The 21,862-nt window shown below is 36.4% G+C and overlaps 1 non-coding gene across 1 annotated transcript; it reads left to right on the top strand.

Annotated features, from left to right (window-relative positions):
* Positions 1–15,933: 15,933 nt before the first annotated feature.
* Positions 15,934–16,006, top strand: Trnav-aac (transfer RNA valine (anticodon AAC)). Its single transcript has one exon. It is a non-coding gene; the product is annotated as a tRNA-Val (tRNA).
* Positions 16,007–21,862: the final 5,856 nt, after the last annotated feature.

Below are 21,862 nucleotides of genomic sequence, written 5' to 3'. Positions count from 1 at the left end.
ATTCCTCATCTTACCTCTATGGTCCTTCTCAAATGAGTGCTTTCTTTTTCTTTCTTCCTTTCTTTCTTTTTTTGTTTTTGTGTGTGTGTAGTATGGTGTTTTGAATTTGGGTTTTATACTTGTTAGGGAGGCACTCTACCACTTGAGCCATGCACCCAGTCCTTTTTTCTTTATTTTTGGATAGGACTGATTTTGAACTGTGTCCTCCTACCTATGCTTCCCCTGTAGCTGGAATTTCAGGTGCAGGCCACCACACCAGCTTATTGATTGAGATAGGGTCTTGCTAACTTTTTGTCTGAGCTTGCCTCCAAATGCTGTCCTCCCAAGCTCTGCCTCCCAAGTAGCTGGGATTACAGCCATGATCCACCACACCTGGCCCCCCAAATGAGCATTTTCTGTTGAGTTGAACATGACATGGACACTACACCATCTATCCTGTTTTAACACTATGCTCTATTTTAGAGAAAATTTGCTCTTTTGTTACTACTAGTAGTCATTGCCTAGCACATAATAGAACTCCTAACACATACAAGCAAAAATAAATTTTTTTGAGAGAGCTGGTCTAGAACTTGGTATGTAGCTCAGGCTGATCTTAAACTTGTGAGCTTCCTGCTTCAGCCACCTGAGTGCTGGGATTATAGACATGCACCACCATGATCAGTTTTAATTTTCTATAAATAAGTAAGGGAATTGATAGGCTTGGACTTTAAAATATTATACCAATTCGCATGTATATATGGTGAAACCAAAAATAAAGGGAAGCAGAGTGTCCACCCTACTGACTCAGAAGAACAGGATAAACTAAAAATCAGAGTATTGAAAACAGAACTATTTGGGGTGGTATAGCAGTTTTTATAACTTTATTACTAAATTTTCTAAATGCTTTGTATTCTGTTAATGTGTTTTTGAAACTAATACTAGATCTAATCAGTTATATTCAAATAGCAGTTTGAAATGAAACTGACAATTCAGTTTTACCTGTTCTAGCTAACCCTGTGTTAATGAATCAGCCCCCTTCTGTGTAATTTTTTTTCTTATAGCAAGGGGATCTTGCTTGCTTAAGATTATTTATTGGGCTGGGAATATAGCTCAGTGGTAGAGTGCTTGCCTGGCATGTGCAAGGCCCTGGGTTCCATTTCTAGCACTTTATTAAAAGAAAAGAGAAAAAGAAGCATTTATCGTCTGCATCATTGATTTAGCACTTACTGTCTGGAATTTGGAAACTGTTTCTTCATTTGTGCATATAACGGTCCTCAAATGTCACTGGAAGATATTGGAGAGCAGTGAGCATGTTTAGATGTTTTTGTATTTCTGTAGTCATCTAGCTTGTTGTCTTGCATATTTATTGTTTACTTATTTCTCTCACTTTCACATTCCATTAGAGACCAGGACACAACATACTAATTAAAACCACTATAACTTCACAAATAGACATTTTTTCTTTATGTGAAGTCTGAAAGAGGCGTACCTATTCAGTATGTGACTCTTCAAGTTGTCAGCTGGAGACTATTTCCTTCTTCACCTTGCTCATCAGCATCTAGTCAGGAGGGAAAAGAGCACGTAGAATCACCCATGGGGGGTAAAGGGGGAGTGTCAATGGGCCAGGCCTCACACAGCACACATCATTTTGCCATTCTTTGGCTGGAACAGTCACATGACCTCATCTAACTCCAACAGCAGCTGGGAAATGTGATGTCGTCCGGCCCAGGAGAGAAAAAAAACATGAACAGTGGTCTCTGCCATACTTGGAAAAACTACTCTAATAATCAGGTAACTTTCTTATAATTTTACTTTCTTTCTTATGTGCTAATTTCACCACTTTGTTTTCTGCTATATACTTACTTTGTTATCAAGCGCTTTAATCACTTCTTTATCTAAATTAATTTATCAACTATAATTCAAATGCTGAAATAACCACTGTTACATTTTGTTATCATTTCTTTATTCTGTGCATAGTTTGTATCTATTCTAGTATAATTGGAATAATATGTAAATTTTGCATCCTATTGTTTACTTCACATTGTAGCATATCATTTGCTCATTCTTAGAAATGTTGTCATAGTAACCTTGTTTTTGTGTGTGTATGTGGGACTGAGGTTTGAACTCAGGGCTTTATCACTTGAGCCACATCTTCAGTCCCCTTCACTCTAATTATTTTGGAGATGGGGGGGTCTCACGAACTATTTGCCCAGGCTGGCTTTGAACTGAGATCCTTCTGACCTCTGCCTCACAAGTCGCTAGGATAATAGGCATGAGTCACCATGCCCAGCTTTGGAAGTAATATTTTAATAGTTATATAATATCTTCCATATACTTAGATATTATCCCTAAGTAATAGACATTTGTGACTTGACTTGTTGCTGTTTTGAATATCAGTCTAGGAATATCCTATGTGTGGATATTTCTTTCCTATTTGTCTATACATCTCTGTCTGAGTCCTTGTGTAGTCTCTGTTTTATTAGAAGTGGTTAATGTGGTGTTTAAGTGTATGAACTCTGAACTCTTTCGGTTCCCCTAGCTAAGTGGCCATGGCTTTCTGATTGAATTCCTTGATTGTAAAGCAGGGCCAGCAATACTCTCTAGCTTCCAAGTCTGGGAGGATTAAATCATTTAATATACTTAAGGCACTAAAAGACATCTCCTTCTTGAAATTTTCTTTCATTTATTCAACAAATATTTACCCGTGTCACTGTGTACTGTTCACTGTTCTAGGGGCTGTGGATATAAAAGTTCCAAAAGGAAGAGATGATCCAGTAGTAAAAAACTTACCAAAAAACAAATAATTTCATCTACTATATGCTGTAATTAAGTAAACAAGGAAGGTTGATAAATGGTGGGGTGGGGTGCACAGGAGTAGGCAGGCGTGGTGATACACACCTGTAATTCCAACTAGGGAGGATGAGACAGGAAGATCACGAATTTGAGGCCAGCGTGGGCTACATAGTAAGGTCTATATATTGAGACCCTTGGGACAGAGATCAAAACCTATGTCAAGGAGGTCTGATTTACCAAAATTTGCCTAAAGATCAATTTTCCAAATGACAAATATACCAAAATCTGCCAAACACCTAAAGCAGATTTGGGGATGTTCACTAGGATAGTTTCACTGTCAATAGCAAGGGTAGAGGGGAAAACTCCCAATTGTAAAAATAGAGAAGATAATGAATTGTTTATAATGGAAAATCCACCCACAAAGAGTGTTGGGTTTCCTAGTAAGAAATACATTGAAAGTTCTAAGGAATTCCATAATTCAGCAAATGTGTGTTTAGTGAATTGACCTCCTTCTGAAAGTCAGGGGAGGACTTTTCAAAGGAAAGAATGTTTAATCTGAGACCAAAAGCATGGGAAGACATGAAAGATTTCTTTATTAGTAATATTCAGACCATTCATGTATTACTTTTACAAATCACCTTCCATGTACTTGACATCACTCTTCATTCCTCAAGAGTAAGATGCAAAAAGTTTCACTCATTGCTACTAATGAATGTGGACTGAGTGTGGTGAGATGAGCAAGATTTCTGCTGGATGACCCCTATGGCTCTCTCTGGGTGTCTTGGCTGGGCTTGGTGGCCCCTTCTTGCCCTTGGCAAGAACTGCTAGCAGTTCTGGGCAGCTGGCTTTCCCAGCACTGGAATGTGATTCTCCTGAGCAGCTGGCACCCAAGTGCAGACTGTTTTACCTTCACTCATGAGGCTCTTCTCACAAGGATGGGGATGCCACTGCTGCTCTGTGTACCTCTTCATTCAGTTGGGTAGCATAACCTTCCCAATATGGAGTGGATGAGTCAACAAATTAAAGAAAATGATGAGGTCTGATCTAGAATATTCTACAGGCATGATACAGAATAGAATTATAGGTGAGGAAAGCAATAAGAGCTTGAAACTGCTGTCTTAGTGCTAGTTTCTCTTCTTTCAAATCAGGAGATTAAGTATAAGTATAGTTGCTACCTTTGTTAAATACATAAACTATTGTTGCTCTTTCTAATCTCAAGTTAGATACCAACTATGCTCTCAGAGAATGGTAACCTGTTTTTCTTTTGCCTCTACCTATAATAAATGAAATGCACATGCCTTTTCTAGCCTTTAAAAACAAATGGGTTAATTACTTTCATGGAAGGGATGTTATTTTTACTTGAAATAATTTCGAACTTACAGAAATATTGCAAGCACAGTACAAAACAACTTTATTTTTCCTGAACTACTTAAGGGTAAGCTGCCAACATGATGCCTTATCATGCCAAAATACTTGAGTATATGTTCCCTACAAACAAGGGCATTTGCTACATAAGCACTATACAAAATCAAAATCAGGAAAATGAGCGATGACAAATTGTTACCATTTAATCCATAATGCTCATTCAAGTTCTACATGATACCATCAATAGCCTTCATAGCAAAAACATCCAATCCAGGATCACTCACTCTATCTAGTTACTTTGTCTGTTTAGTTTCATTCAATGAGGAAAAACTCCTTGATATTTCCTTTACTTCCATGACTTTGGCACTTTGGAAGATAACAGGCTTGTTGTGTTATTGAACATCACTTAGTTTGGTTTATTTTATGTTTCCTTAATATTGGATTTAGGTTATACATTTTTGTCAGAAACATCATTGAAACAGTGCTGTGTTCTTATCATTGTGTCCTTTCCACATATGTGGCATATATTTTTATTTGAACCATTACTCATGATGCTAAACTTGACCTCTCGATTAGGAAATTATGCCAGATTTCTTCATTACAGCTATTCTTTTTTCCTGTTATTATCAATAAATATTTTGTGAAGACATTTTGAAGCTATGTAGATAGCTTATTCCTTATCAGACTTTGACCCACTATAATTAACATTCAGTGGGGTTTTTTTTTTTTTGCAGTACTGGGGTTTGAACTCAGGGTCTCATGCTTGCTAGGTAAGCACTCTACTACTTGATCCACACCACCAGCTCTTTTGTGTGTGTGTGTGTGTGTTGAGTATTTTTCAGAGTCTCACTTTTTGCCTGGGCTGGCCTGGAATTGAAATCCTCCTAATCGCTGCCTCCTCAACGACTAGGATTACAGATGTGAGCCACTGTGACCTGGGGCATCCACTAAATTTCTTGACTGAATCAGTTACAACAATGGTTGCTAAACGATCACCATTTCTAGCTCTATCATTCCCTGTACATTCATCAGTTGATATTCTACTGTAAAGAAAATCTCCCTCCTTTCCCATATATCTATTCATTTTTTTTTACTAGATATGGACTCATAGATCATCTTTTATTTAGTGGGTTATAATGTTATGAATATTTATTCTGATGCTTATTTTTTATTTTAAACACTCATGGATCCCTATTTCAGTACATGGCTATATAATCTGTTACTATTTGTTTTTGAACTTTAGATGTTCCATACTTGGACAGGGGAGCCCTCTTTTTGTTCTCTCTTCCGTGTTCTTTTGTTATGTAACTATCATTCCTTATTTCGTGGAAGGGGGGGATCTAGTAAGTCATTTCCTGCCCCAGCCCTGAAATCAGTTGATTTCTCTAAGGAGTCCTGGTTCCTTGTAGTGAAGAATGGCATTTTGAAACCAAGGTTGATCTGGATACTAACTCTGAGCCTTAATTGAGGTGTTCTGGATAAACTAGAGAATATATGCACATATATACATAATATATTCATTTCAATATCCCTATTGAAAATTACATTCCAATACCACAGAGCTAACTTGACTTTTTAACTTTCCATTTGTATGCCCTTCTCCCACAATGAGAAAACTGTTTGCCTTCACCCTCAATATATTTACTTATTTGATCAGTCCCTTCCATGTAACCACTACACCCATCCCTCATCCCTCCCTATGTGGATGATATTCTTACCTGCTGAACACCAGCAGTGAATGCTGGGCCTTCACTTCCTTAAATCCTCTTGGCCTCTCATTCCTACTTTGCTCACCCCCTACCCAGTGACTTTAGATGGATATATTCTGAAAGGAAGGATGAATGGAAGCAAACTATAAGTTTCTTTTTCATTGACATTATACTAAGAGCTAATGTGCAGGGAAAGAATTTTAATTTTTTTCTAGACATCCAATTGTTTCAGTACATTTCAAGTAAGTAAAATATTGCTTCTGTAATTCTATTAATGTGAAAATTGGGAGGATGACCTATTTCTATTCTTTTTCAGTTTCTATTCTATCTTTTCTATTTCATGGGTGACTGAAAAGAGAGCAAAGAGATGATATCACAAATTGATCTAACAAGATAGAAAACATCAGAAAAGTCAAGTAAGAATGCTTGTCTCAAAGTAAAAATTTCTTACCAAAAAAATTATGAAGCTAGGCATGGTGGTGCATGCCTGTAGTCCAGTACTTTGAAGGCTGAGGCAGGAAGATTGCAAGTTTGAGGCCCTGCCTTAAGAAAACATTTATGCATTAGATGTTTTAAGAGTTAGAAGTTCATAAATATGAGTTAGAAGTTCATGTTTATTAACTTTTAGGAAAGAACTTATAACTGGTTGAGTATCCCTTGTCCAAAACGCTTGGAACCACAAGTGTTTCAGAATTTGGATTTATTATTATTATTATTGATTTTGGAATATGTGCATATACATGATGGGATATCTTGGGAGTGGGACCCAGTATAGACACAAAATTCACTTATATTTCATATATTCACCTTATAGGCCTTTATACATTTTAACTGTGGCTACATTTCACCTGCAGCCTGTCAAATAAGTTTCCAGGCATCATGTCAACACTAAAAATATTTTGGGTTTTGGAGCATTTTGGATTTTCCATGTTCAGATTAGGGATGCTCAGCCTGTATTTGTCAGAATATTAAAATCTTAATGAAAAAAAGTGAAAAGGATAGGCAGATAGATTTTTATTGCAAATTAAAACAAGAAGATAGAGAGTGAGGGAGAGAACTGTTACTTGTAGAAGGAGAATTAGTTAGAATGGAGGAAAGGAGTTATAATTTATAGATGATAATTAGGTTGGGATTAGGTTTAACTCTGATTAACAAAGAACCAAATTAAGGATGACTTAAACCAGGTGGAGCTTTACTAATCTCTTCTATAAAAAGAATTAGTCCAGCACTGGTGTCAGTGGAATCTTCAGAGGCCCTGGCTGTTTCCAACTTTTGACCTGCCATTCTGCAGGCCTTGGCCCTCATCTTCATCATTTAAAATGGAGCTCTAACAACAACATACATATTCCAAAGACAAATGCAGGAAGGAAGTGGTGGCAGAAGAGTAAGCACCACTGTCTTTAAAAGAAATTTCCTGATAGCTGCTGCACAGTTCCTCTGCTTACAGCACGTTAACTAGAACCTAGTCACATGGCCACTCCAGCAGCAAGGGAGGTTGGAAAAAAGATTCCTACAGTCCAGGAAGCCCTGTGCCCAGCTAAGAATAAGGGGTGTTAGCACAGGTCAAATATTTGGGACAACAATCAGGAATCTCTGTCATTTGAGAGTTTACTAGGTATTGTCTATTTCCTTATCATAAAATGGGTTAAATATTTCACAGGATTAAATAAGATAATAATAGCAAATATTCACGTGATATATTCTAGGGATTTCAAGTGAAACTGTTTATAATTATCCTATACTTTTGTACAGAAAAATACGTTTTGCTGTTAACTCTAATTTTCCAAAAATACAATTATCATGTAAATTCAGAGAAAACTGTACTTGTTTGGAACTTTGCTGACATTTTCAGTGCTTTGGAAACTAATGACAACACTGCAAGTTGTACCAGAATAAGAATGGTTGGTGCAACGTCCATAAAGAACCTGTTTGCATGCAGGTTTAGCAGTTGACTATTTCATGATGCATTATAGTATAGAAAAATATGAACATTTGTCTATCAAAATCATGTGACTTTCATTATAAATTATTTTCTACTTATTGCATTACACATTACAGTTTAGGCATCAGATTTATTTTAAAATTATATGTATAGGTAGGCTATGTTACGTATGAATTTCACTTTATGTCATTAAAGGGCAGGACTGTTACTAGCATGTAAGCTGCCTCAGTACAAAAAGGAAAAGGGTGTCCCCTCCAAGTGGAAGAATTAGGAAAAGGTAATCCTTCTTTAGAGAATATGACTAGGCTAGCATTGTGCACCTAGAATGTAACCTCCGCCTGCCACCTGCACTAGACAGTCCTAGTAAAGGCAGCATGAAAAAATATTTGCAATAGAAAGTAGGCATTAGGTCTGATAGTACCAAGAATCACTAATTTAAAAAGGGTAAATGGCCAAGGACTGAACCCAGAGATACTTCAATGTGAAGGGGTTGAGTATATGAGGATGATCCACCAGGTATGAGGAAACTGAAAGAGTGGTTTTCTGGGAACCAAACAATGACAGTTCCTCAAGAAGAAAAAGTGATTAGCTATATGAGATGCTACTGTTAAATCAAGACAGATGAAGACTCATCCTATCCATTGGATTTGCCAATGAGAAAGTCATTGGTAATTCCAGTGAGACTGTGGGGTTGAAAACTTGACCTGTGTGCATTTAAGACAGCATGGAGAGAGAAGTGAAGAGGCTAAGTATGGAAAACTCTGGTGCAAGACAGTAGGAAGTCGGAGGTGGAAGTAAGTGAATAATTAAAATAATGTCAGGTATGTAATATAAAATAAGTGTAATAGCACCCAAGAGACTGAAGTTCTAGTTTTGATTTGGTTGCCAAACTCTTTGAGTCCTTCAACAGGTTACCTTTACCACATTGGGTCTTGTTTCCTCAGATGAAAAAATGCAAAGGTTGAACCTGGTGATCTCTTTCATCGTTAGCATCTGTTATTTTACATACAGTCATGCATTGTTCAATAATGGGATATGTTATGGGAAATGCATCCCCAAGTATCTTTGCATTGTGCAAATATAGAGTTTCCTTACACAAACCTAGATGGTAGAGTTTACTCCCCACCTAGGTTATCTGGTATGGTCTATTGCTCCTCAATTTGCTACATGCTACTAAATACTGCTGACAATTGTAGCACAATGGTGAGTATTTGCATATGTAAATGTAGAAAAGACACAGTAAAAGTGCTAAACTATGGTAATTTTTGGTTCCATTAGAATCTTACAGGACCACTGTCATATATGTGGTCCATTGTTTACCTAAAAGTCATTTTACAACACATGACTGTATTAGTAAAAGGCCCCCAAAATTACACTTTACTGCTTGTGGGAGGTACTTAACCCTCCTGTATCTTAGTTTCTTCTATTTTCAAACTACATGTGTAAGAAGATGTTCATGGTCAAGAGTAGTGAAGTGACTAAATAATACTTATGTATGAAATAATACTTTCTTTTTCCCAGCTCAAACCTGGGACCATGTGCATGTGAAGTGTGTTCTTGCCACTGAACCACACTCCAACCCCAGAAATAGTGCTTTTATATGACAAAATATAATACAACACTTTAAAATAGTATTTACAAATAATTCTTTTTTCTTCTTTTTTTTGATACCGAAGCTTGAACTTAGGGCCTTCACCTCGAGCCACTCCACCAGCCCGTTTTGTGATGGGTATTTTTTTCGAGATAGGGTCTCAAAAACTATTTGCCCAGGCTGGCTTCAAACCTCAATCCTCCTGATCTCTGCCTCCTGAGTAGCTAGGATTACAGGAGTGAGCCACCAGCACCCAGCACAAATAATTCTAGTAATATGAAAAAATATAACACCAAAATATGTTAATAGATCTTATTTATATTAGATAAAATATGGATACTTGTACATATGTGTTTAGGAAAAAATATTGAAAAGAAACACCAAATGACAAATAAGACCTGTTGAAACTATTCCAGGATGGAGGGGGAGGGGGATAAAGGAGAATGATGGAGGGAGTGAATTCAACTATGATATATTTTAAGAACTTTTGTAAATGCCATAATGTACCCCCAGTACAACAATAAAAAAAGAAACTTAAGTATAAAAAAAATCAAAATGTTATCAGTTTTTATCTTTAGGTTATGGGATTAAGGATGCATTAAATTTTCTTCTTTATTATTTCCTTAGTTTTTCCTTCATAAAAATTTCACCATTAGAAAGTGATGCATTAATAATAGGGGTTTTTTTTAACTCAGTTTTAAAAGCTTTTTTTTTTTTAACATTTATTGATGTTCATGCCCATACTATTTTTTTCGAAATTATATTCCATACAAGGATTTACAGGGGAATATGACCACTGTGACTCTTAATTCATTTGCATATACACCAAACTTAAACCCAAGAATGTGTCCATCAAGGAGCTTAACCACTGGGACCCTCCAATGAGAGGTTGTAGAAATGTATTCCTTCTTAAAGTTAGCATTGGTAGTATTAGAACAATTATAATTCAAGTAATATCTTGGGCTATCTAAATAATTAATATTAGTCATTTTGCTAAAGTCAAAATCATTGATCAGAACTTCAGAACATTGTAAAAATTCACCACATATGGGATGTAGTCTCCTTCTCAGCCCATCTCTCTCTCTCTTTCTCTCCTTCTCATTTACACTCACACATGAGTTGCATATACATATACTCAGACTTAAAAAGACTTGGACAGTAAACAAGGGAACTGGCACTAACTCAAGCTGACAAATTGCCTGCTTTCTGAACGTTATAATAACATCTTGAGTCACAGTCTCTCTCCTCTGTATCTGCAAACGCTTCCACTTTACCCACATTCCTTGCTGAGTTAATTCTCTTCTGCTGTGTAAGAAGGTGGAAGTGAGAGGAGATGGGAAGAGGAAATGTATGTGCTTCACCTACCCAATTTATGGGAACAGGACGGATATCCATCCTTCCCTTATTAAATGGAATGAAGAAGGTAATAAGGATCTTCTTCCTTGGACATGACACTGAAGTAGTCTCATGGGAAGAATTAAAGGTTGTTTCCCGGTTCAAAGCCTGTTTGCTGCTTAGATTAACAGGGCCCAAGGCAGTATCTGCCATCTCCAGGCAAAAAATAAGGATACGCTCAAATATATGAATATGGATGATATATAAGCGGGCACAGTCACACTCTTGTCTTTTGAGTAACTGACTTAAATTTTAACATATGAGCAAATATTGAGGCCTTAATCCATGACAAATAATAGGAATTTATGTGAGATCAAAGAAGATAATTTCTTTATAAGAAGATTTCATGTATTTGTGGGGAAAAGGGAGTACAGTGTTCTAATTCATTTGTCCTGGGTTATAATAAATCCACATTAATTTAATGTGACTAATTTGGAATTTATGAGAATTCCATTGGAGCTGAATTTATCATTGTTCTCTGAAAAGAAAAACTTGCTAAGAAAGTTAGTTGTGTAAACAAGGATACAGCAGGTTACAAAGATGATTCCCTAAGTTTTAAATGTCAACCTGATATCACCAAAAGGTACAATAAGGCCCACAAGTTCTAGTTACGTCAACTGATAAAACTTACCATTACCACTCTTTTCTATTCCTAGAGCAACACTCTATTAGGCCAAGTTTTTATTATTTCATTTGTAAAACATGAAACTTGTTTTTATGGCTTTCTTTTTATCCATAAAAACAGTACACAGTTAATTCAAAGAATTTAGAAAATAAAAAAAATAAATAAATCACACAGGAAAAAAACCCTACCCCAAATCGAAGCTTAAAGATAATAACTTAATATATTGAATGATTGTCCTTCAAGCACATACACACACACATATATACATATGGTTAACATAGATATTAACCTAAACTTCTCTGTAATATATTATGACATTTTCATATGCCAATATACATTATGCTACTCCAAGACTTTTAATAGCTGCACCACAAAATTCCATTCTGTATTTTACCATAACTTACCTATTATTGGACATTGGGGTTGGTCATGACTTTTTCATTTTATAATAGTAACAATACTGTGTATTATACATGCTTTTTGTATGTACTTCTCTGATTGTTTACTTAGGCTAAAGTCTTAAAAATAAGATTATCTAATCAGAGCACATGTGTAATCAAATAAGGACCTAGGAATCAGTACTGTTTAAAGCTCGCTGGTGCTGCCAGTATGCTTCTGAGAAACACTCTCCCAGACTATAGCTTGACCTTTGATTTTGCTTAGTGTCTCTGACATACAGAAAAACTTAATTTTAGTGTTTCTGATGCGTTAACATTTTTCTTTAGTGTTTCCTTGGAATTTTTTCTTCACCTGATGTCATTTGAGTATTTTCCTAAATATCCTTCTCTCCTCTTCTGTGGATTGAAGTTCTTAGTGTTATGATTTTTTCCAATTTGTTACAATAGAACCGAGAGAGTAATCAAATAGGGCTACTCATCTTTATGATATGGCTATGGTATCAGTGAGAATGAACTTTTGACTCTAGTCATTGTGTTCTAATGCCGTGGCTTCATTTGCATTAATATCAAAATGCTGTGGCTTTGCTGATCTCTCTAGTTCCACTTCAGGAAGAGCTATTAATAATACGTATTATTCCAGTAGAAATATTTTAAATACCATTGACTAACGTGGGGAGGAAGTGCTACTGGTAAAATACTTTGGAGCCATGCATGGTGGTGTACTCTATAATTCCAGCACTCAGAGGCAGAGACAGAAGAATCTCAAGTCTGAGGCCAGCTTGGGTGACAGAGAGAGACCCTATCTCAAAAAAACAAATAGTCTTTTGGAAGTTAAATTGTATCAAAGTGAATTAATATTCCTGGGTCCAACTCTGAACTCAGGTTTATAAAAGTAGTGAGATTGTGTAGCTGAAGAAATCTCTGCCAAGGCCACACTTGAAAATTTGCTTGGTGGAGCACTGCTGAGTGAATATCTATAGTACCCTTTCTTTGTGACTAATACTAAAAAAAATAAATAAACCTTTACAACTATCTTAAGTGTTGGGAGCACATTGCTTCTTACTGTTTTGCAACCCACATGACTAAGTTTTCTTACCTTCTGTGTTTATCCAAACTTCTTTGCTGCCTCTTCTATTCATCCAGATTTTTGATTGCACGTAATGGAGACAAGTTAAACTAGTTTGAGCCCCAAACCCAGTTCTATCTTTGTCTCCATCTTTATGACAGCAGTATACATGCAGGTGGGGAAACTATTGTTCAGGATCATTCAGTAGTGGCCGAAAGAAATTTGGAAGCAAGTCAAGAGAGAATTAAATATGGTTTATAAGTAAAGTTGTCTGTTTTGTTTAAATGTCATTTTGCAAGGTACAGAGTAACTTTTGGTCTTGCTAACAGTACCAAAGCACCTTGCTTACAGAAGGACTCGCAATGATTTAAAATTCATGATCTCAGCCCTATTGATTCTTTTTTATTATAGTAAAATATACATATCATAACATTTATCATTTTAACCATTTTAAGTGTGTAGCTCAATGGCATTAAGTAGATTCACAGTATTTTGCAACCCTCGCCACAATCCCTCTAGAACGTCTTAACTGTTGACATTTTGGATTGGATAATTCTTTGCTAGGGTGATTGTGTCTCTGTCCTGGGCACTGTAGGATATTCAGTAGCATCCATGCCACTGCCATTAGAACCTGATAGCATCCCTCCCGGCTTTCATCAGTCCTGAGCATTAAAAATGTCTCTAAATGTTGCAAAATGTCCTCTGGGAAATGAAGTCACCCCTATTTGGGAATTATTTGGGAATCACTGATTTAAAAGGGAAGAGTTTCAGATTAGTGGAATAATTTGTGCCTATGGGTTAAATCTAAATTTTATTTGTACAATGGTTTGATTTTGAGAAAATTCACTTCTCCCAATGGAGAGACATTTATTTTAAGATACGCTGTTGCCTATTATTTTCAACACAGCAAACCTACCAGCCATTGGCTTTTTTGTTTGTTTGTTTATTTGTTTGGCATTATGGGGATTTGAATTTAGGGCTTCATACTTGCTAGGGAGGTACTCTACCACTCAAGTCACACCTCCAGCCCACAGACTTCTGTGGCTCTTGAATGTTGCTCAGGTCACCAGCCCTTATGGTAGGTGGCACGATGCAAATGCAAAGATGGCTATTCATTGAAATGTGTCCAACACAGTGGCAATTGTCATGGGTCTCTCTCTAAAAGGAATTTTTTCACAAAATCTAATATTTCCCTGAAACTGTTAACTAATATGATGCTTTGACTTTTGGTTTTAGTTTGGTCAATTTGTCAGTAATTACTTAAATTCCCTTTTATGTCATATATCAGAATAATTTCCTATTAACTAATATGAGGTTTCCTTTTACTGCATGTATCAGAAAATTTCCTGTGACTTTTGTTTTAGTAAGTTTTATTACAAATATCCTGAAACAGGTTCTTTGACTGAGTACATCTGAGAAACAAATTGCTCAATTGATCAAAATTTTCATTGAAGTTTTTTTTAACTTTGAAGAAATAAATTAGAAATAATGCATTATGAACAATCACTAATATTAGACTCAGAACTCTTTGTAACTTGACTGTGTATCAGATCAATTGTGCTTTCAGTAATAAACATGTAATTGCCAGAATAGTGATAACATAATTACTCTGATGGGCATTGTGTCAGAATACTGACTAATTAGAAAGAGTCTAGCTAGGAAATGTCAGCCTTACATGCATGACTGAATGTATACCACTGAAAAATTGTTGAAGTGTAAGATTTTAGGAAACTTACTTATTTCACTTTATCATAATCACTACATGTCTATATCAAGTGACATCAACTGATTTGCAGGAAAGTAGTGATTCTGCATTATTGTCATACAGAAAGAGAATCTTCTGTCAAGAATTATAATTGTATCTCACCTTGACCTACATATACTGTATAACAGTGAATAAGACAATATACAAATGTCTGAGGACTATATTAACTGTATTCCAGGAAATGTGAACCTTCCCTAAGCCAGATGCAATTCTGCATCTAATTCTAAATGATGCATAAAGTGAGGGACCTTGTGTACTACTTTAACTTTTAAGGCACAAGAGAACAGTTTTCCATGTGTTATAGACATGATGTGGACCCTGACTTAAGGAACTATAGAAATGAGGCATTTAACATTATTCATAATTCCAAATAGCCGATACTGTCCTTTGGTATGGAGGAACAATTAAGATAGAAAAATTCAGTATTATCTCACACAAAATTTTAATTCTGTTATTCATTTTTAATAATTATCAGACTATGTTATTTATAGTTACTGAATTCTGAGAAGAGAAATTTTTAATATTAAGATTGGTAACATTGCTGTTTGATTAAATCCTTTGATTGGGTACTGGGGTTTGAACTCAAGGCTCACATTTGCTCAGCAGGTGCTCTACCACTTGAGCCACTCTGTCAGCCCTTCCAGGCCTTAGTTTTGTCTTAATGAAATGAAAGGACTGAAGCAGATAATCTTTCTGGCTTTAATATAATATTATTTTCTGATAGTTTAATAACTTCAAAAAATGAAGATTAAAATACAGAACATATGCTTTTAGTTACCCAAATAGTTTATACAAATAGTCCTAAAATAAAGGACAAGCTAGTTTTTAGTTTTTTACTTTAAATAACAAGGTTTTTTTATAGGTAAAATTTTTAGTTTTCCATGTATAGTTAAGGAGGTTAGTTAGTTAAATATAATTTTCTAAACCATGCACTGTAAAATAAGATTTTTGCAGTCATGATAACACGTCTCGTTAATATAGTTTAATAACTGGTAATGCAATAAACATCTAATGATAAAAAACAAGCTAGTTGTATTGTTGTCAGTACAAAAGATAAAGTATTGGTATAAAGGTTTTTATGTACAATTCATTTATTCATAATTGTTTAGATTTTGTGAAAGTTTTCATCTCCCTGTATTCTATTTGGGGAAAGTCTAGACTGCAGTGTAATAATGATATTCACCACACGCATCACTATGGTTATACTTTATTGAGCACTCCCATGCTAACACTTTAACACACTGTCTCATTTCATCCTTAGAGAAATTCTGTGAAGTAGGTGTTATTAGCTAAAATTACTAGGCTGGCAGAGTGGCTCAAGCGGTAGAGCGCCTGCTTAACAAGCTTGAGGTCCTGAGTTCAAGCCCCAGTTCTACCAAAAAAAAAAAAAAAAAAGAATAAAATTGCTGAGTAACTTGCTCAATGTCCCACAAGAAATAAGCTACAGAACCAGGATCTGTCTGCCTCCAAACTTTGTTCCTTAGATCCTTTAACTCAAACTGTAAGGACTTGAGTTTAAAAATAACACCAACAAACACCTTAGTCCTTAATCTTACATGTTTATAGTCTCATTAAGACAATGGCATTCCTATGTGGCCTCCCGAGTGGGAATTATTTTGAGATTCATAGCTGTTGACTTAATTGAGTACACACGATCTTCTGCAAAGTGTCACATCCATTTGTCCATATTTGAATTTGGTTTGGTGATTGGTCAAAATTAAGATCATTCAAGTTAGAATGTCTGCTATGCTTTATTTCATTCTCCATAAGAAGACAGAGGGCACACAGAAGCTCCTTGGAGTTAAATTAGAGCAAGACTTTCTTAGCTTTTGACAAACCTGCCCCCTCCTTTGAATGAGAATCCTTCACTGGCATGCCTCAAGAACAGACTTTTTCCCACGGTCCCCTGCTGACTCTGAATGAACAGATTCTTAGCCTCCTGCTGACTCGTGAATATACTGCTTATCCCCATCTTTGCTCTTTACTGACAGCTTTCATAAAAACTTGTTCAGAAGACAAATGGAAAGGCAGAACCTCTGATAACTCATTAAGGAAGGATACAGTAGGTTTCTGCCAGATATCACTGCCTTTTAGCATGACTTAATAGCAGTTTCTGTTGTGACGAAGGAAAGGATGCTGCTGACACCTGTAGCTTTCTGTCAAAAGTAGCATAACATCTCTGCACTGTCATAAAGGAACTTTGCGAAGACACCGATGTACAGATTACCCACAGCACAGAGCTTTTGCAATGCTGTTCTTCTGTATAGAATATGCCACCCTCTCCCTTCTCTACCTGCCTTTACAGAGCTGACCCAAATGGTACATCTAGTACACATCTTGCTTTGTCTTCCCAGGCATCGCTTCTTCCTCTGGGCTCCAACAACACTTTCTTCTACTCTGCTAGAACAGTGAGCATGTTGCAGTAGAGTTTGTGTAATTATTGCTCAGTCTTGACTCAGCTAGAGGCTCCTTGAACACAAGGACCTTACCTTATTCATGGTCACATTCTCTCACCCAGGACAGCGCCAAGCTCAGAGCATGTGCTGGGTTGCTGCTTGTGAAGTGATGTCTCTGTCACTGTATGAGATTGTTCTTGCTGGGGACCAGACCTCCTTAGAGTATGGTGGTTACTGTCACAGAAATTATTGACAAGTCCCAGCTCTGCCAATTGCTTGTTGTGTATCAGTTTAAATTTCTTCATTCTGGAAAATGAGAGCTCATGGAAGTAGGTTTTTGTAAATGTCTCCATTTAGGTTTTTTTTTTTTTTTATAATTACAAAGCTGTTCAAGGTTTCTCCTGTTTATTCTTGAGCTGATTGTGATAATTTGTATTTTCCTCAAAATCATGTACATCTAATCTTGATTTATTTTTGCAAAGTAATAAATATCTCCCATTTGCTGCTTTCATCTGTGCACCTGGTTATATCACATCCCTAATTTGGATATATATATGCATTTTTCTGCTTTTTCTGTTTTCTTCTTTCTAGAGGGAAATATGTCAAAATGTGGCTCTCTTTCAGGGCTAAAATTATGGGCTATTTTATTTTTATATTTTTTATATATTCCAAGTGTTCAGAAATCAGACTATATTATGTATGTATTCACAAAATATACTTGAAAAAATCTTTTTGTGTCTTTATTTTTAAATAAGGAAGTTAAAGTCAGGATCATTTCATGTGTAGATTATGGCCTTAGATTAGAACCAGAAAACCTGTACTGGCTCAACCAGTTTTAAGCTGTGAGGTCAGGGCCAAGAAACCACCATGATTCCCCAGGTTCTCATCTGATAGAAAGAAACTGAACCTCTACACGCTTCACTTCCTCTGGCTCTCATCTTAGAGAAAGAGCACCACATTAACCAATGTGAGGATAATACAGATAGCAATGAGTGAAATATCTGAATGTGCAATTGGAAGGTGGGAGCTCTATACTTGATACTTTTAAATTTCCTGTGATTCTATGATAAACTTCAAAAAGGAAAAAACATTGTGTGATATTGGGGATCAAACCTAGGGTCTTACACATGCTAGGCAGGTATTCTCTCACTGAGCTACACTCCCTACCCCAAAAACTATTTAAAAAAAACAAAACAACCTAGAAGTCTCCTTGGGGGCTCTAAACCCTCAGCCAATTTAGAAAGAAGACATATGCAATCCAATTTGATTCAACAAATCTTTTTGGAGTACCTACTTTAAATCTTTTACTAGACTACGGGTAGGAATGCTTTACTTGCCTGGTTAAGAACATAAAGCTACTTTCAAAAGGACCGTCTACAGTTCGATGCTAGCTATTAGATAACTGGTATCCCACACTATATGTCACTCAAGGATGGGTAAGGTATCTTATTCATCTTTAAACTCAAAGGGATTTGCCTGTAATATTAATATGTAAATGTAATAATAATTTTATCTCCTCCTGCTAGGATAAAAGCTTTATGAGAACAAAGTATTTTCCTTATTTCATTTTCTAAAGTCATTAGTAAGTCATAGCACACTATATGACAAAATAGAGGTGTTTATTAGGTTTTTAAATTAACTATATGATAATAGCATGCCAAACACTGAGCTATCCTTTATATGAATATTCACATTTAATAATCACAATAACCCTATAGATACTGTTAACATCTCTACTTCCTTGGGTTTTGGAGAGATTATGGAATTTATTCAAGGACACGTAGCTTGAAAATGGTTTGGCCAGAATTTGACCCAAGTCTGTGTGACTCCAGAGTTTGGTCTCTTTATTACATTGATCTCCAGACTCAAATAATGTTTGTCGGTTGACCAAATGAATGAAATTTAATTTGTAGAAATTTGTATTTGTTTTATCACTTTTTTTAGGGAAGAAAAAAGGATTTCTGAGTTTACAAACATTTTCCTAAGAGAACAATTCCAATTGTTCTTTCAATTGCAAATGCCTATGAGATTCATTTTTCTCTATTTCAAAAAAAGCACCATTATTTTATGGGCAATTATATGTTGATTGTAGACACCATTGGGTGTTAGTAATATCTCAAATTTCAAGGCATTAAGATGTGTGCCTTAGAATAAGTAACATATGTAACATGTGAACACATAGGTTTTCAGTATTACAACATGAATTTTTCTTCTACAAGTTCCGAGGCAGTGCAATGGAGTGGTTGGGCACACAGAGCGAGAGTCAGTTTGCCTGTTTCAAATCCAGTCTGCTACCAAGTAACTTGTATCCATGGAGAAATTACTTAATTTCTCTGCTGTAGATATCTCATCTATAAGGTGGGGATGATAGTAGTATCTTCATCTGGATCATTTAAGGGGTGCTTCATTAGAACTAACTATGTATTTTTAGTTCAGTTTCTACAGTGTTGGAAACAGTGGGTGATATCAATTGTTTAAAATGTCTAGCTGATGCTAGATAGCAAGTATTCAGTAGCAGAGTACTTGCTTAGCATGTACAAGGCCTTGGGTTTGATCCCTAGCACTGAAAAAAAGAGACAAAAAAAAATCAGCTGTCAGAGAACAGCCAAGAGACTGAGGAGCTATTTAGATAAATAACACATACTTTTGCTGGTATTTTGTTTTCAAAGTCTGTTTTTTAATCCAGAGACACATATGGAAGTCTTCAGCCCTAGGACGTCCTAAAAACAGCCATCTTATCATCATATTGACACTTGCTGAGCTCAGAGATACAACACAATGTTAAGGAGACACACATTTCCACTCATTCACTTCCCACTATAACCCAGTTACATTTGCAGAAGGAAAACCCACAATCCATAGCGTTAGCCTGTACTTCTCATTCCAACCTCCTAGGCAGGTGCTTGTTTCATATCTCCTTGCAATTGGAGGAGAAATTCTCATTAATATTTTCTTGCCCTCTTGCTCTCTCTTCTTCCACCTAATCAGTTAGGAAATGCACAAAGAAGCCTCTTAGCTCTATTCTTTTTTTTTTTCTTTTATTCATGTGTACATACAGTGTTTGGGTTAATTAGCTCTATTCTTGTAGCAGGCAGAATTCATTTTTTGTCAGATTAGGCCTGTGGGCCCAATGGATCTATTTAGAATAGACTATATGTAGAATGAAATACAAGAGGCAAAAAGAAAGAAATTTCTTTTGCTCTAAGTCCACAAAATGTTTTCTCAAGTGGTTTAAGAATCCTAAGATATGAGTTTTGTTTTGTTTGATTTTGTTATATGCAACCCTGAAGGCTAAAGAACAAAGATGTTAATAAAAGGTTACATTTGGACAGAGAGTGTAAGCATAACTGTTTTCTTTTTTGTACTCTTCCACACTGAAAACATTTCACCTAGGAAAAGAAGTCTAAATTCCTCCTCCTCATTGAAAAGGTCAGAAACCACTTACTGAAAACACTATTTGATCATCTTAATACAGTGATCTAAACCATGGATGTTCCTTAAAATCACCTGAAAACAATCTTTAAAACATGCCATGAGTAGACCAAATTTTAAAAAAAAAATCAAGTTTACTGTTCTCAAGTGAGACTTGAGTATTATTAGTGTTTAAAAACTCCCTCAGGGGAGTCTAGTTTGAAACCTGAAGTGAATGAAATGAGCTGATGTGTTGTCTTATCTAAATAGTTCCCCAATCTCTTAGTAAGCTCCTTGGGAAAGGACCTTATTCTAATGCTTCATTTTATTTCTTAGGGACTAGTGATTAATATTTTTGTTTGATAATCAGAAGAAAGCTAGAAGACATGATCTGGACTTCACAATACAATATAGTACACTAAATTATTACCTGTCAGCTGGCTGGCATCCTTTTGCTCTACTTGGACAGAAATCATGAGTAGGTAAGGAGAAGCTTTTCCAGCATTGACAATCCCAGACCCTTGAGTGCCCAAGGCCCGGATGCTGGACTGACAGACACAAAAACTTATAACTCCAAGTCCTGAGAGCCAGGGGCTTATTGCTCCTGGCTTTAGAAGTCAGTGACCTATGGTTCTAGGTACTCAGGTTGGAAGCTTATTGCTTATCGATCTTGACACTTGACAGTTATTGCAATATTGGGCTTCCAGCAGCAACGGGCAGCAGCAGATAGCACCTGCTAGTGTTACAGCTCTAGGGTGGATCTTGGTGTTGGAACCCTCAGCTCCTGCAGTGGCTAGTGTTATAACTCTTGGGCCTAGGGTGTCAGGACCTTTGGCCCTTAAGGCTTGACAGCTCCCTAGAACTCTTCTGGTGACCAGGACCTGGAGTTTCTCAGTTCTAGCTCTTTACAGTTTTCTGTCATTCTTCAACCTTGGTTTTCTGCCCTCTCTTGCCTTTTTTATACTCCACTGTTCCTCAGTGTTTCTGTTGCCTTTCTCCCCATCAATTCTGTCCCCTGCTGACCTCTGGAACTCTTCAACTGCCACTATCATTACTGTCACTTTTGCTGCTGCTACTACTCTGTTAACACTTCCACCATCTCCACTTCATGTTACCAGCTCAGAGTCCTCTACTAATAAGAAAGGTGAAAAGTAGGCAAGAAAAGAGAAGCCTTTTAAGTGGGCTTAATGTTGCAACACCAGGGGGCAGTACAGGCAGGTGTCTCCAGGCTAATTCAAAAGTGAGCTGAACAACCTGCTGATACAGCCAGAAAGGAGGGTTAGGACAAGGCTAGTTGCACCAATCAAGGCATAGTTCATGCAAATGAAGGATTGTGATCTGCACCAATCACAGGTTTTCTGCTGGACCACCAGAATAAGTGCTTGCCCTCTGACCTGGGTGAAAATGAGGCTTATGATGGCAAAAAA

Source organism: Castor canadensis, chromosome 8, assembly GCF_047511655.1.
Source record: "Castor canadensis chromosome 8, mCasCan1.hap1v2, whole genome shotgun sequence".
NCBI lineage: Eukaryota > Metazoa > Chordata > Mammalia > Rodentia > Castoridae > Castor > Castor canadensis.
The sequence above is the reverse complement of the archived record's forward strand: the minus strand, read 5'-3'. Positions and strand labels throughout refer to the sequence as shown.